The 18,062-nt window shown below is 38.5% G+C and overlaps 1 protein-coding gene across 1 annotated transcript in view; it reads right to left on the minus strand.

Annotated features, from left to right (window-relative positions):
* Nucleotides 1–11,785, minus strand: part of GNE (glucosamine (UDP-N-acetyl)-2-epimerase/N-acetylmannosamine kinase) — a 51,090-nt gene extending 39,305 nt beyond the window's left edge. Inside the window, exon 1 of the mRNA XM_069476589.1 lies at nt 11,766–11,785. The gene's annotated coding sequence lies outside the window, so the exon portion shown is untranslated. The remainder of the gene's footprint in view (nt 1–11,765) is intronic.
* Between the last annotated feature and the right edge of the window lie 6,277 nt (nt 11,786–18,062).

Consider the following 18,062-nt stretch of genomic DNA (forward strand, 5'->3'; position numbering starts at 1 on the left):
GGTAGAAAACAGTAAAAAATTTTTTACAACCATTAAAAAATTTACCACAGGTGAAACTATTTAAACAATCTAACAGCTCATTGAGATTTCTTGCTATACAGCAAGTTTCAAATGTCATCAAATTTTTTTGCAGTTTGTGATGTATTTCAATTAATAATGAAGGTCTAATTTGCAGAATACGTGTGAACTGTTAGTTCCTGTGCAGCTAGCTTGGAGCCACGAAAGGTTCACGTCAGCCACAAAGGGACAGACATTAAGGGGTTTCTGCAAGGAAGTGCCATCAAATTTCACTTTGGCTGCTGTGTGGAGAATGGATTGGATGGGAATCAAGAATGGTGGCAGTGAAACTTAACTGAATTAGATGAATATGAGATATATTTTGAAAGTAAAATTGATGAAATTTATGGATTAGCTATAAAGGGATTAAAGAGAAAAAGAAGAAATCAAAAATGACTTCCAGGTTTCTGCCATTAGTAATGGGGTGTTTGTGCCATTTACTAAGAAGAGAAGGGCTAGCGGAGTGACCAGGTTTGGGAAGAAAGAAGTAAAACTTTTAATTCAGGACATGATATGATTGAGATGCCTACGAGATAGAGACAAGAAGCTATTAGATAGGCAATGAGATACATGAATCTGACACAGACTGACCAGACTATCAACAGTGTTTTAGTTCCATATTGTTGCTGTAACAAGTTACCACAAAATCAGTGTCTTAAAACAACACAAATTTATTATCTTACAGTTGTGGATGTTAGGAATCCAGAATGGGTTTCAAAGGACTAAAATCAAGGTGTCAATAGGGTTGCCTGCCTTCTAGAACAGGGGTGGGGAACCTGCAGCCTTAAGGCCACATGTGGCTTTCTGGGTCCTTAAATGTGGCCTTTTGACTGAACCCAAATTTTACAGAACAAATCCTTTTATTTTTATTAATACATTTTTCTTCATCTTTTATATTTTTATTTTTACAATGAATATATTTCAAATACCAAAGAATAAAATAAGTTTCAAATGAAAAAATCCTCCCAGATTTACTGGCACAATTAGAACATTAGTAAGCCATGAAAGCTAAAGTGACAGCTGCTACACTCATGATTTAGTTCTAACTTCCCCCGCCTGACTGGCACCACCGCCCCATGAGACTGGTTGGCGAGAGTTGATGCGGGTCGAGTATGCCAGTCTGTTACCAGCTTTTGACAATGGTGCACTGTGTTTCTGTTTGAAGTGGAATTTATGAATAGTTGCACAGCTTGACGGTATTTTTTAATTCTGTCTGCTCAACAGCCCATCGTGTCAAAGAAGACCAAGAGAACGCTGAAGGAAGAAAATAGACTTTTTAATGAAGATTGGGAATTGCAATACTATCTTGTTTCTGCTAAGGTAAGATGATTTGCTTGCTTTGTGATACTGCCATATCAACATTAAAGAAATTCAATGCTCATCAGCATTTTAACACTCATAAGAACCTCAAATATTTTAAATTAGAGGAAGAGGCACGAACTGTTGTATTGCAGAAATTAAAAGATGAAAAGCAAAAGCAAAGACAGTTCTTTCAAAGCAGTATGAGCAGATCCAGATGCAATAAGCAGCAATAAGATCTGGAAATGATGCTACTGAAGCAACTTATAAAGTAGCTTATATCTTGGGAAAAAAGGGGAGCCATTCAGTGATGTAGAAATTGTGAAAGAATGCATTATCCAAGTTGTAGGATGCTTAGACCCCGATAACATTTCAAAGTACAAACAACTGCCTCTTTTAAGGAGAACCGTAACTGATCAGCAGCATGAATTAGCCTTCAACTTAACAGAACAACTTCATACAATACTTCAAAAGGAAAATGTATATCATTCAATCGCTTTGGATGAATCAACTGATACTACTGACTTGGCACAGGTTTTATACTTCATTCGGGTCGTAACAGAAGATTTTCTTTACTGTGAAGAATTACTCGCCTTGGGCACTCTTGTGAACAGAACACGGGGAATAGATATCTTCAACAGCTTTCAAGATAAATGTTGTGAAGTTGGACTGAATTTGGTATATTTAGTGAGTGTATGTATAGGTGGTGCATCTTCCATGATAAGAAAATATGAAAAGTTTATTGCACAGATTAAAAAAAAAAGTATTAGCAGGCTGGGCACAGTGGCTCATGCCTGTAATCCTAGCACTCTGGGAGGCCGAGGCAGGAGGATCACTTGAGGTGAGGAGTTCAAGACCAGCCTGAGCAAGAGCGAGACCCCCATGTCTATTAAAAATAGAAAAAAATAACTGGGAGTAGTGGTGCACATCTGTAGTCCCAGCTACTTGGGAGGCTGAGGCAGGAGGATCGCCTGAGCCCAGGAGTTGCTCACTAGCTATGATGAGGCCACTGTACTCTAGCCAGATGCTCTCATTTATTTTCATTGTATCTTGCATCAACAAAATCTCTGAGCTAAAACTATGATTATAAGTGACACTTTGCAACAAGTTATAAGTATTGTTAACCAAATTTCCTGCAAATGCAACATGGAATTTTCAGTTTCATAACATACTAAAGTTGAATGATGAGGTATTCAGTGTGGATTTGCCATATCATTCTTGTTTTTTGAGACAGAGTCTCACTCTGTTGCCCAAGCTAGAGTGCCATGGCATCAGCCTAGTTCACAGCAACCTCAAACTCCTGGGCTCAAGCGATCCTCCTGCCTCAGCCTCCCAAGTAGCTGGGACTACAGGGGCATAACCATCACACCCAACTAATTTTTTTTTTCTATTTTTAGTTGTCCAGCTAATTTCTTTCTATTTTTAGTAGAGACAGTGTCTCGCTCTTGCTCAGACTGGTCTTGAACTCCTGACCTCAAGCAATCCTCCCTCCCACTTCGGCCTCCCAGAGTGCTAGGATTACAGGCATGAGCCACCGTGCCCGGCCTGCTGTATCATTCTAAAGTGTGTTGGCTATCACAGGGACAGGTATTAGCCAAGATTTTATCTCTGTGAGAGCCGATAATTAAATTTTATGAAGAACAAAATCAGCAATGTGGATTATTGAAAGAAGATTTCTTTTTTTAAAAAAGAAGATTTCTATAGGAATGCAGCATTTCTGTGTGATACCATGTCAAATCAACATGACTTGAATATTTCTTTGCAAGGTAAAACTAAGTCTATATATGATATGTGTAAAAAATTCCAAACATTTTGAAAAAAGCTATCCTTTTTAAAATACTTCTTCAAAAAGAAATCTCAGATGAACATTTTCCCCAGTTAGCAAAGGTCATTGATGAGCAGGATGATATATGCAAATCATTTGAAGAATATGCCACTGTTATAGACCTATTAATTAGAGAATACAATGAAAGTTTCACTGACTTCGAGAATCATGACATCACACTCAAATTAGCATTTCAGCCTCACCTAGTTGATACCACTAGGAGACCTAAAGAACTACAGATGGAATGGATTGAGCTCTCAGTAGATGACATTTTAAAGTCATTAATGCTGAGAAAGATCCAACTGAAATATGGAAAAATGCAGTAGAATACCTACACGTTTGGCAACATACTTGGAAAATGCTTTCTTGCTTTTCAACCACTTATTGCTGTGAATCTACATTCTCCTGCCTAACCCAAATCAAGCTGCCCTTAAGGTCACAAATGACTGAAACCCATCTAGAGGATCAGCTAAAACTGTGGACCTCCATGCTGCAACCAAATATTCAAATGCTTTCCAACAAAAAGCAGACACAACAAAGTCATTAAAAGGTTAGTTAACGTTAAAATTAACAAATAGTTTTCATTTTTTAAATTAAGTACATAGTAGTTAGATTTTTACAAAATAATGTACATTTTTAAGTATGTCTAATTGAAGTTTCTTGAATGTGGCATTATTTGGTTACAGCTAAATTAATGCGGACTTCCAACATGAAAAGGTTCCCCACCGCTATTCTAGAGGATGCCCAGCTTCCTTCACTTATGGACCCTCTGCCCTCTGCTTCCATTGTCACATCTCTGACTCTCCTGCCTCTCTCTCTCACTTCAAAAGACCCTTGTGATTACCTTGGGTCCACCCAATAGACCAGAATAATTTTCCCAGCTCAAAATCCTTAACCACATCTACAAATTCCCTCTTGCTATGTAAGGTAACATATTCACAGGTTCCAGGGATTAAGATATGGATATCGGGGATGGAAAGAGGTAAAAAAAAAAAAAAAAAAAAAAGACATGGATATCTTTGGGGAGCTATTATTCTGCCTACCACAAGTGGTATCGAAAGTCACTTGAGGCCGGGCGCAGTGGCTCACGCCTGTAATCCTAGCACTCTGAGAGGCCGAGGTGGGCGGATCGTTTGAGCTCAGGAGTTCGAGACCAGCCTGAGCAAGAGCGAGACCCCATCTCTACTAAAAATAAAAAGAAATTATATGGACAGCTAAAATATATATATATAGAAAAAATTAGCCGGGCATGGTGGTGCATGCCTGTAGTCCCAGCTACTCGGGAGGCTGAGACAGGAGGATCGCTTGAGCTCAGGAGTTTGAGGTTGCTGTGAGCTAGGCTGACGCCATGGCACTCACTCTAGCCTGGGCAACAGAGTGAGACTCTGACTCAAAAAAAAAAAAAAAAAAAAAAAAAGGAAGTCACTTGAAAGTCAAGATAGGCATATTGCTTTTATTTATTTAATTTTATTTTTTGAGACAGAGTCTCAATCTGTTGCCTGGGCTTGAGTGCCATGGCATCAGCCTAGCTCACAGCAACCTCAAACTCCTGGGCTCAAGCAATCCATCTGCCTCAGCCTCCTGCATAGCTGGGACTACAGGCCTGAGCCAACGCGCCCAGCCGGCATATTGCTTTTAATGTTACATGCCATACCACCAAATACCCAGAGTAGAACATTAACTTTTTCTCTTGAAAGTTAAGAAAATTAACTTTAAAAAATAATGTTTAATGTTCAGTTTTTAAAATCTGGGTGTTGCTTACACCCAGAATGTTTAATTTCTAAAAATTCAGATATACACTTAATATATGTGACTTTTTGTTTGTAAATTATACTATAGTGTGTTTTTAAAATACTTAATGCTTAATATTATAGCTAGGAATAATGTAACTATAAGTATAAATACTTTTAACAATAGGTAATACATTTTGAGAATTTGTGCATACTTACTAAGCCACTTCTAAGTTTTGTGTTTGACCAATATTGAAAATTTTATATTTCCATATATAGTCAGGTAGTTCTGTGTTCATGGAATCATTTAACCTTAAATGAAATGACTTCCTTTTTAGTATTTTCTCCTATGTTTTCTTGAGATCAGGTTTCAGCAAAGAGTCTTAGGAGGCATTTTCTCTTGGCTTTTTGAGATCACTCTTCTATGGGTAAATAATATTACATTTCTGGATTTGTAATGCTGGATTGCTATTTAACAGTGTGAATTAACATGCCAAAAATCTTCCCCATGAGTTAAGTTTTGTTTGATTTAGCTTCATCTGACTTTAGTCTGAGGACTCTATAAGCTGCAAAAAAGTATTTATGGCTATATAGTATAACAAAAATTAGATTTTTCTATAGACTACTCCGTAGCAGAAATATAACTTCAAGCATTAAAGGCATTATTAGACTATCAGTGACCCCAGGCCTTATGAGATCATCAAATCCAACCTTCTCATCAAAGGGGAAAACCTTTCTACAGCATTCCTGACAGATGCTCATTTGGCCACTTTGGGAACATTTCTTATAACAGGGCCTTATCTTGTTCTTTTATTTGGTGATTTAATTATTATAAAGTACTCTGCCTCTCTGTAAATTCCACCCATGTATAGGTAAATAGTTTACCTATATTCACTCAGTACACATAACAACATGTTGTTATGATTAACATTAAGATTCTATAACCCTCATTTTATAGACAAAAAGGCCAAAGCACAGAAGGCAAAGTTACCTGAGGTTGCACCACTGTTCAAATCAGATATCACTGCATAAGCCAGATTGTTTATAGCCTCCCCAGAAAAAGAATTGCTCCTGTTGCACCAAGTAGCCTTATGAAGCTACACTACATAGGGAAAGCAGTTCTTTTCCCCTGGGAAAAGTATGTAAGGATTAAGATTATATTGGCTGAAAATAATTCAGTAACATCCTGAAGTGTATGTGTCAACTTTAGGATTGTAAGAGCATGAAATTGAGAGGTATGCTTACAAATGTACTGATTAAGATACTTATAACTGGAAGAGAATCCTTTGTAAAATTCATATTTTAGGACCATTTAATCACTATTCATAGCCCCAAAATTACTAATCAGTTCATCATGCCAGCCAATCAGTATTTAGAGCACATATAGCGATGAACTATCCCTATACTAGCTTTTCCAATTATAGAAGAGAGGTACAAATAAATATAATGACTTTGTGTTTGTGTTTGTGAAATATCACCCTGTATTAGGATTTTAAAATGTATTTTTCCCTAGCACTCTGGGAGGCCGAGGCGGGTGGATTGTTTGAGCTCAGAAGTTCGAAACCAGACTGAGCAAGAGCAAGACCCCGCCTCTACTAAAAATAGAAAGAAAATTAGCTGGACAACTAAAAAATATATAGAAAAAATTAGCCGGGCATGGTGGCACATGTCTGTAGTCCCAGCTACTTGGGAGGCTGAGGCAGAAGGATTGCTTGAGCCCAGGAGTTTGAGGTTGCTGTGAGCTAAGCTGATGCCATGGCACTCTAGCCCAGGCAACAGAGTGACTCTGTCTCCAAAAAAAAAAAAAAAAAAAAAAAATGTATTTTTCTTTATGCACTATGAAAATATCATATTTTAAACCAAGAAATTATTTTATTTCTTATCTGGCTGCTAGGGAAATGAAGCAAGCCCAAGAGCTCTCAGTCATCCCTGACTAATAGAAGTTCAGAAAGTTTAATTGGCACAGCTATTCCAGAAGAACTAGAAAAGTGTTAAAAACTAGTTTGCCTTTAACTTTGTTATAAAAAGTTGGATCAACACAATTATGTTCTAAAATAACTGCTTATTAAAAGTTATATGGGGCCAGGTGTGGTGGCTCACACCTGTAATCCTAGCACTCTGGGAGGCCGAGGTAGGTGGATCATTTGAGCTCAAGAGTTCAAGACCAGCCTGAGCAAGAGTGAGACCCCATCTCTACTAAAAATAGAAAGAAATTATATGGACAACTAAAAATATATATAGAAAAAATTAGTCGGGTATGGTGGTGCATGCCTGTAGTCCCAACTATTTGGGAGACTGAGCCAGTAGGATTGCTTGAGCCCAGGAGTTTGAGGTTGCTGTGAACTAGGCTAATGCCACAGCACTCTAGTCCAGGCAACAGAGCGAGACTCTGTCTCAAAAAAAAAAAAAAAAAAGGTTATATGGCAAGTATGTTCTTTTGGACTTTAAAGGAACTAGCTAAGATCAACAGCACTCTGTACCAACAAAAAGCCTTTGGGGAAATTTCATGATTTCCCAGCATAGGTTAAGCAAACAACCAAGGTACTGGTCCAATACCGCTGAAGCTGAGGAACAATAGCCCACATTTTGTGGCCAGCTTGCAGCTAAGAATGAAGCTAGGGTCCCACATGGCCATTCCTTTGGAGTACTTAGGTGCGCTTCTTAACACCTACATGGATACTTAAGGCACATCCCAATATATATATAATTAACGTCTACAAAGCCTGAGCATGAACAGAAGGCCCCAAACTCTCTCTTCTCATGTCTTTCATGCTCCTACTCTGGAATAAATCTAATTCTACCTTTCAAATCATGAGCAATCTCTTATGATTAGCTTCTGCTCCTGGTCTTCTACATACTCTATCTTTTAGAATTTCATTCACTCTCAAGCCTTCCATTTTGACTTCTATGTGGATAAATCCTTGGATACGTACTCCAGCCTACTCAGACTTCCAATGCTACTCTGCTGTGAAACCTACTCTGAAGCCTCTCCCAAAATAATCTCTTTCTCTTCTGAATTCCTGTGGCACTTGTCTTGACTACCCATTTCTTTCCTATTATTAATTACCTGGTGTCTTTGAATGTATGTATTTGTGACTGTAAAATTATGCATCTGATGTATTATAAGGAACCCAAGAAAATCAGTCACATTAGTTACCTCCCTATATATGACCTATTTCTTTAATTAGATCACAAATTCCTTGAAATTAGCCCTGTTAGGTATGCTTGTCTCCCTGATAGTTCTTTGAACCATACCTTATTTAAGAAACACAATCAATAAGCATTGAGTCAAAGGAGGATCACATCATTTACCAAAGATTCATTGCCATTCGTATTCTTTTTTCTATGGCTAGGCCAAGTCACTTGTATTCATCTTCCCCAATCGACCACCCTCCAATATCTAGGCTTATGATCTTAATAGTGCAATACTGTTGCTCAGTATTTATAATGAATCAAACATAAAAGAGAATGGTGGCTGGGTATTGTGGTGCCTGTAATCCCAGTAGTTTGGGAGTCCAAGGCAAGAGGATCACTTGAGGCCAGGAGTTTGAGACCAGCCTGGGCAACATAGCAAGACCTCAGCTCTATAAAAAAAAAAAAAAAAATTGTGTTTTAAATAGCTTGGTGAGTTGAAGAGCAAAGAGAAATTTGGTGATGTTATAAGAAATGGAGGCAGAAAGTAACTGGAGATGCAGCTAAGATGTGGAGTAAAGGCCAGGTCAGCAAGGGCTTTGCATGATATCATGCTAAGGAGATTAGACTTTCTCCTCACTATAATTGGGAGGGTTTTTAATCAGGGAAGTAACATGATCAGATTTGCATAACTAGAATTATGGAAGATGGATTGGGAAGAAGAGGAAGGATTAGGAAAAGGGGTACCAGTTAGGAATAATATTTCAGGATCTGAATTAAAGCAGTAGCAATGGGAATTAAGAATGAGAAGATAGAATCAAAAGAATGTGGAGAAAGAATGGACAGAACTTGATGACAGAAATGAGAGGTTTCTGCTTCAGACAACTGGGTGACAGGTAATGCTGTTATCTGAAATAGAGGAGAAGCAGATTTAGAGATGGGTTAGAGTAGGTGAGAAGATAATGAGCTCTAATTTTGGAAACGTTGAATTCGCAGCACCCACAGGACATTTTCGTGAGATTGAGGATCTGGAGAAAGATATGGACTGGAGAAACAGATTTGTGATAGGCATAATTCACTCCATAAACTTTACTTCTGTTTTGAAATACACTGCTCACTCTTAGCCCAAAGCACCCAACTACATTTCTTGCCCTACCTGTTTCACCAGATTTTTCTGCCCCTGGCTCACAGTTTGTTATACTTTTACTCTTGGCCAATTCATAACTCTTTTATAGTATTTTTCATATACCAGTTGTCTAAGTGTTAGACAATTAAACTCTTATACTTTATTTAATTTATAGAGTGTAAAGTTCTATGGAAACCCAGGGACTTCAGTCTGTTGCACTTTATGTTAAATATTTACTGGTGCTTTCCTGGAATGTTCCCTCTTTTCCAACTCACTTTTTCCAGCTGCCCATGCACCTGGTCTTTTCTGCCTTCCAGCTTCTCTTCTCTTAATCCCTGTTTTTCACTGTTGGACACTGCCTCATTCTTGAGATACTCTACTCGGTGGGCTTCCAAGATATCTGATTTCCTGCCTACCTCCAACCTCTCTGGCTATGATACTTCCTCAAACCCCTACATAAAAGTTAATATTTCCTATGATTCTGTATTTAGCTTTCCTTATATCTCATTTTAGAATATACCCAGCACGGTCTCATCCACTTACATGGCTTAACAAACAATCATTTAAAATTATTCATGGATCTGAATCTCTAGCCTAGTCTTCTCAATCTAAACCCAAATACCCAGCTGCTTATAGGACACCTTTATTTGGATGTGTTCCACAGGCCCTTCAAATCAACTCATCCAAAATTAAGTTTTCCTCTTTCCCATAAGCCTGGGCTTTCTCCACCATTCTCATTCTCAGTGAATGGTATTATCATCGACCAGTAACTGGGAGACCTTGATTTCTCCTTCTCCGTTATTCTTCACATTCAGTATACCCTGAAATCCTATCAATTTTACATTTTAAAAGAGTATTTTCTTAGAAGAGAACATGATGTGATTGAAGATAATACAGGGTGTACCAAAAGTTGCCATACATAGGGAAAATGGGAAACAGTAGCTAAATGTACCTTTATTTACAAAATATACAATTTCCCATTTCCCCTATGTATGGCAGCTTTTGGGACACCATGTAAAATGGGAATGAGAATAGCATACAGGGGAGACCAGCCTGACGGGAGAAAAGTTTTTGGAGAAATACTGGAAAATATGGTTAGAATTATTAAGTGGGAGAGTACCTTAGAAGGTAACTTAAAGGCCACATACAGTATTTCAGAGTTGATGTGGTCATAGAAACCACCAACATTAGGCAGGTGGATGAAATGGTAATTTCAAACTGCATTTTTAAAAAGTCAGTGATACGAAAAATGGGTGGAGAGATGAGTTAGAGCAACTATTACCTTTGTAACTAGAAACAACCATTTCTTAGATTTCATTAAATACATGAGGAAACAAACTTATAAGTTCCAGCTAGAAGCTCAGAAAGTCTGACCTTGGATTTAAATTTAAGTGTAAGTGCCACTTAAAAATAAAAAATAATAAATTCTTATTGAAGAAGGCAAATGAAGTTAGGTCTGTTACTGCTTTAGTGTAAATTGCGTTGAAAATAATTACAGGAAAGACATCATCTGATTGAAAAGTTTCTATAAGCCATTCCTTAATTATAGATGATCTTTTACTTGAATATATATGTATATATATTTTTTAATCACCCAGTTGAAATGTGATGATGATTTCCTAAAACATCTGCATTTCCATATGCCTCAATAAAAATTTAGGTTAAATAAACTACATTATAGTATAGAACACAGGCCAGGTGCACTGGGTCAGGCCTGTAATCCTAACACTCTGGGAGAACTAGGCGGGAGGATCGCTCGAGCTCAGGAGTTTGAGACCAGCCTGAGCAAGAGCAAGACCCCCATCTCTACTAAAAATAGAAAGAAATTATATGGACAACTAAAAATATATATAGAAAAAATTAGCCGGGCATGGTGGCGCATGCCTGTAGTCCCAGCTACTCGGGAGTCTGAGGCAGGAGGATCGCTTGAGCCCAGGAGTTTGAGGTTGCTGTGAGCTAGGCTGATGCCATGGCACTGTAGCCTGGGCAACAGAGTGAGACTCTGTCTCAAAACAAAACATTATAATATAGCACACTATATGACACATTTATCTATTTATAAATGTGGTAATTTCTTTTTTATTTGACTTAGATACTAATTAACTCAGAATAAATGGACACCCCCCACCCCCGCCAATGTTGTCAGTCAATAGTTAAATAAAATGGGGGGAAAGAAGTACAAATTAAGCAGCTCTAAATGCTGTGTTTCAAAAGCAAAGGGAAAAATTAAAATAGTTGCAGCAAACATTGCATCTTTTGGAAATAAACTATGAGACAAAAAACTCGAAAAGTAGAAGCAAACCCACTTTATCTGATGAAAGTGTCAGGAATCTGGAGGAAGAGGTCATTTTCAGCATTCAGTTTGGAAAGACAAAGAGACCATGAGTTTTAAAAGCACATCAACTGAGAAACAAATAGTAGCCACGGAATGACTAACCTGAGTTAGCAGTAAAAACAAACAAACAAAAAAGACATTTAAAAAAATCATGGATGCGATAGATTTAGAAGCAAAGCTTTCTTTTTCCTCCTTGTAATTTTCCTCTTTTTCTCCTTTCAGTTTCAGTAATAAAGTTCTATCGGATCCCTAATTACTTACATGAGGTCCTTGAAAGCACGACTCCCTGTAAGGATACACCTTGGTTTCCATCTCCAACACAAGCTTCTACCCTGGTGTGGTTTGAAATAATGAGCAGAGCAGCTGTTTGTTCTCTTGGGATAGCTGCCACGGAGCGGTCATCAATAGGCATCTGAATTCCAGATTAAATCTTAAGCCCCGCCTCTCTGAAAAGGAAGAAAAATAATGTGGCTCTGAATTCTTCCTGTGTTCCTGGACAATAGCTTGAAAGTGGAAGGACAGTTGGCGTCTGAGTGTTACTTCCCTATTTTTGATATACCATTTCACCTAGTGATTTTATTTCTCACCAGAAAAAAAATTTTTTTTCAGTTTCTAAAGATAGAAACAAAAACTACAGTCAAAATTGCAGTAGTCTTTTTCACATCATTTTAACACACAGGTACATTCAAAACATTTATTGATATACTACTTTGATAAAAGAAGTAAAATAAAAGGATTAAACTAGAGGATTTTTCAAGATTTCTTAACAGCTACAGACCTCAAAATATTTAGAACCCTTAGCTTCCTGAGATTGAAGGAAAATCAATATTGTTGCATTTTATCTAAGCTACATTAGAATAGAAAGTATGCTACGTTATATAAAGGATGCACCTTGAGTTTTCTGGTACTTGGGGACTGTCACAGCCAGATTGGCGGCAAGGGATACTGACTGATGATCTGATGATCTGCTTGTTGTCAAACATGACTCCATTTCATTGGTAAATGGTCATTTGAACACATGAGCACCCTAGCCTTATCTGTACATTCCACTAAAGGAAAGTTTTACTAGAAAGAATCCTCCCCAGGCCCAGAAATTCTTAGTTAATCATCATATATTAACAGATTATGAAGCAAGCCACAGTCTGAACTTAAAGCATTGTCGCCATCAGAGAAACCAGCTGGGCCATAAGAAATCTTTAAATAACTCAAAATTTTCTTGTATTTCTTCTTAAATACAATGAAAGGTATATATGACCCTTAACATTTTTTGTTAAATCTCTACCTTTCATTCCCATCTGTTTCCTCACATCCAGTCTGCTCTTTTTCCTCTCTTAACTAAAAACCCTGAAAAAAAAAATATTCTTATCCCTTCCCTCCTTTTTTAGTCTCTACCACTAAAGCCCAGCTGGACCCTCTTTGGAGGGGGCGGGAGAGAGTACTTCTAAGTGGGCCAACGTAGGATTCTCTTTTTCAGGCAGAGAAAGTAGTGGGTCTCATGGATAATATTTATGCTTTCTCACTTCCTTTTGGTTAATCTTCATAGACATGCCCTTCCCCCAATAAAAGTGTTCAATATTTAATGTACTGCTCATAGACTGCCTCTGGGACCTCGCTTGAGAACTTACAAATCAGCAGGGAAAAAATGAGCCTTCCAATAGAAAAAGGGGCAGAGTAGGCCAGGCACAGTGGCTCACGCCTGTAATCCCAGCACTTTGGGAGCCCAAGGCAGGAGGATCTGTTGGGGCCAGGAGTTCCAGACCAGCCTGGGCAACATATGCACTATCCAGGAATGGTGGTGCATGCCTATAGTTCCAGCTCCTCGGGAGGCTGAGGCAGGAGGATTGCTTGAGCCCAGGAGTTTGTGGCTGCAGTGAGCCGTGGTGATACCACTGCACTCTCGTCCAGGCAACAGAGTGAGATGCTGTCTCAAAAAAAGAAAAAGGGGTAGAGTAGGACTAGGAAACTCACAAAGAAAGAAATACATAATCAATGAGCACCTCTCATCAAAAGCCCTATCTTATTACTCTTTGAGAAAATGCAAATATTTTTGCCTCTGAAACTAGCAAAATAAAAAATTAAGTTAAAATGCCCAATGCTGTAGTGGGTTCAGGAAAAGAATTATCATATGACTTAGCAATTCTACTTGTAGGTATATATCCCAGAGAAATGAAAATATATATTCCCACACACAAAAATTTGTATACAAATGTTCGTAGCAGCATTATTCACATCAGCAAAAAGTGGAAACAACACAAACCTTCATCAACTGATGAATAAATAAATGTGCTGTATTCGTATAAGAGAATATTATTCAGCAATAAAAAGGAGTGAAGTACTGATAAATGCTACAATACGAACGAACCTTAAAAACATTATGCTAAGTGAAAGAAGCCAGTCACAAAAGACCACATATATGATTTTGTGCATAATAGGCAAATCTAGAGAGACCAAAGGTAGATGAGTGGTTGACTAGGGCTGAAAGATTTGTAGGGCAAAGGAAGTGATTACAAATGGGTACAGGGTTTCTTTTTGTAGTGTTGAAAATGTTCTAAAATTAATTGTAGTGGTGGTTGCACAACACTACGAACACACTAAAAACCATTAAATCATACACTCTATTTTTTTTCCTTTTTTTTTAATTTTATTAACCAGAGCATCAGGACTTGAAGAATCATACACTCTAAATAGGTGAATTGTATGTTATGTGAATTGTAACACAATAAAGCTATTATTATAAAAAAAGAAAACTGGTGATGGAGCTTGTTAAATGAAGGTTTTTTTGAGGAAAACAAAACAATGATGTTCCTAGCCTACATGATAAATGAATGACAGGAGGACATGGAGAATGACAGTTACATAGCCTCTATGTATATACTGGGCAGAGTGACTTTATCCCATTCATTTGATAATCTATTTGAAAGCTATACTCCTTGTGATCCAATCCCTACACTGAGTTGAAATAAATAAATACTGGTCTCACTCTGAAAGTCTTAAAGAATAATGTTGATCGTTACTGTGGATTACTTTAATTGGACTGCACAGGAATTTTATTCAGAACATTACCCAGAAAGCTTCAAAACCTCTTTACACAGTTCTCCTTGTCCCCACAGTTTCCCAGATGTTAAAATTTCCTTTTCTCCCTCTCTCCACATGGTTCTCCCTGCTGCTTTTCTGAATCACCTCCTTCTTCATGTTTCTCCCCACATCTGACCTAGCCTACAGAATGCAGGAATTCTGGTGAATAAAATTCTCCATCTGGTTACACTTCCTTTGAACAAATATTTAATGAGTGCCTGCTGTGGTCCAAGAGCTCTACTATGAATAATCTCTCATTTTTGGGTAAGCTTCTTCTGTCTATGTAGTTACTTTCCAGTCCATTATTTAGAATAGGCATCATCTAACTTTTTCTATATAGGGCCAGATGTTTTAGGCTTTGCAGGCCATGTCTCTGTCACAGCTATTCCACTCTGCCCTTGTAGTGGTAAAGTAGCCATACTCGATGTATAAATGAATGAGGATGGCTATGTTCCATTGAGACTTTATTTACAAAAATGGGTAGTGGGCTGGAATTGGCCCCTGAACTGTAGTCTGACAACTCCTGATTTAGAACAACCCAGTGAAGTAGACATTACTGGCTCTGTTTTATACATGGGGAAAGGAACTTAGGTTCAGATAAATTAAGTAGTTTGCCCAAAGTCACACAAGCAGGAACAAGCAGCTGACCCAGGTCTCACATCTAGAATTTGATTGCAATGTCACTGCTGTTTCAATCACACCATCCTGTCACTCTAGTCAGATGGCTTAGAGTGACAAGCTTCTCAACCTACATGCCATACTTTGAGGAAGAGTTAGGTAAATTTTGATGTATCTATAAATTACTATGCAGTTATTCAAGATAACATTTGCAATGAGAGAACTCATGGATAAATATGAAACTGTGTGAATCTGAAGGCAAGGCACAAAATTGCGTATAGAGTTGTGATTATGTGGAGGAAAAAATACAGAAAGAACTTAATGGAAGTATATTAGGGTATTAGCAATTATTGCCTTATTGTAGATGGGTGACTGATTTTTTTCATGCTTATTTATATGTTTTGCATTTTGCATATTTTACAATGAGCATTATTACTTTGTGAATCAGTAAATAAACATTTTAAGATGAAAGGAAATGCATTTTGAGGATGCTTACAATCAATTTTTTTTCTAGGATGAGGTGGTTGGATACGGTCACTGGCTGGAACAAGAGAAATATGTTTAGCCTTAGATAAAGCAGAAGATACAGCTTTTAATGGGGCAAAGCCCTGGTCTGTTTAAGGCGAAGCTTTACAGAATGACAGAATTGTAACAAGCCTTGGCCTGGGCAAGCCCAATTTTCAGTCATGTTGCATGGTCCACCTTAAATGGACTACTTTAGATTCCGCTTTTTCTTGAGATTAAGAGCAAAGAGATCTTTTTTTTTTTTTTTTTTTTTTTTTTTTTTTTGAGACAGAGTCTCACTCTGTTGCCCAGGCTAGAGTGAGTGCCGTGGCGTCAGCCCAGCTCACAGCAACCTCAAACTCCTGGGCTCAAGCGATCCTCCTGCCTCAGCCTCCCGAGTAGCTGGGACTACAGGCATGTGCCACCATGCCCGGCTAATTTTTTGTATATATATATTTTAGTTGTCCATATAATTTCTTTCTATTTTTAGTAGAGATGGGGTCTCGCTCTTGCTCAGGCTGGTCTCGAACTCCTGAGCTCAAACGATCCGCCCACCTCGGCCTCCCAGAGAGCTAGGATTACAGGCGTGAGCCACCGCGCCCGGCCAAAAGAGATCTTTGGAGAAGGTGAAGACTTCTCTTCAAACTCACAGCTTTTTTTATCCCTGGGTGCTGCAATGGTGGCAATATGAACAAACATCTCTTATTTTTTGTAGAGACAGGTTCTTGATAGGCTGGCTTCAAGTGATCCTCCTGCCTTGACCTCCCAAAGTGCTGGGATTACAGGTGTGAGCCACTGTGCCCAGCCCATAAATGTTCTTAATGGCATCTATAATGGTGAATTCTTTCCAGAAGTTTTCAATTTATTTCTCCCAGATCCATCAACAGAATCACTCTCTAGGGAAGCAGCAGCCTTACAAAATGTATTTCTTAAATAATAAGACTTGAAAGTCAAAATTACTCCATCCATTGGCTACAGAATGGCTGTTGCGTTAGCAGGCATGGAAACAACATTCATCTCCTTGTACACCTCCATCAGAGCTCTTGGGTGGCCAGGTACATTGTCAATAGGCAGTAATGTCTTGAAAGAAATCTTCCTTTCTGAGCAGTAGGTCTCAATAGTGGGTTTAAAATTTTCAGTAAACCATACTGTAAACAGATGTGCTGTCACCCAAGCTTTGTCGTTCCATGTGTAGAACACAGGCAGAGTAGATTTAGCATACTTACTACCTCAGGGCCCTTGAATTTTTGGAATGGCAAATGAGCATTGGCTTCAACTTAAAGTCATCAGCTGCATTGGCCCCTAACAAGAGAGTCAGCTTATGCTTTGAAACCAGGAATTGACTTCTCCTCTCTAGCTATGAAAGTCCTAGATGGCATCCTCTTCTGATATAAGGCTGTTTTGTCTACATTGAAAATCTGTTGTTTAGTGTAGCCACCTTCATCAATGATCGTAGCTAGATCTTCTAGGTAACTTCATGCAGCTTCTACATTAGCACTTGCTGCTTCACCTTGCACTTTTATGTGATGGAGATGTCTTCTTTCCTTAAACCTCATGAACCAGCCTCTGCTTTTTTCAAATTTTTCTTCTGCAGCTTTCTTACCTCTTTCAGCCTTTGTAGAATCAAAGAGAGTTAGGGCCTTGCTCTAGATTAAGCTTTGGTTTAAGGCAGTGGTCCCCAACCTTTTTGGCACCAGGGACTGGTTTCATAGAAGACAATTTTTCTACAGACTGGGGAGGCAGGGGATGAGGGGATGGTATCAGGATGATTCAAGTACATTACATTTATTGTGCAGTCAAACCCCTCTGCTAATGATAATCTGTATCTGCAGCTGCTCCCTAGTGCTGGCATCGCCGCCTCAGCTCCACCTCATATCATCAGGCATTAGATTCTCATAGGGAGCATGCAACCTAGATCCCTTGCATGCACAGTTTACAGTAGGGTTCAAGCTCCTATGAGAATCTAATGCTGCCACTGATTTGACGGGAGGCGGAGCTCAGGTGGTGATGTCTGGATGGGGAGTGGCTGAAAAGAAAGATGAAACTTCACTCACCTGCCGCTTACCTCCTACTGTGCAGCCCAGTTCCTAACAGGCCATGGACAGTACTGCTCTGCAGCCCAAGAGTTGGGGACCTCAAGTTTAAGGGAATCTTGTAGCTGGTTTAATCTTCTATCCAGATCACTCATGTCAACAATAAGGCTGTTTCACTTTCTTATCATTCATGTGTTCACTGAAGTAGCACTTTTCATTTCCTTGGAGAACTTTTCTTTGGATTCACAATGTGGCTAACAGTTTGGTGAAAGAGGCCTAGCTTTTGGCATATCTCAGCTTTCAACATGCCTTCTTCACTAAGCTTAAT

Source organism: Eulemur rufifrons, chromosome 7 (assembly GCF_041146395.1).
Source record: "Eulemur rufifrons isolate Redbay chromosome 7, OSU_ERuf_1, whole genome shotgun sequence".
NCBI lineage: Eukaryota > Metazoa > Chordata > Mammalia > Primates > Lemuridae > Eulemur > Eulemur rufifrons.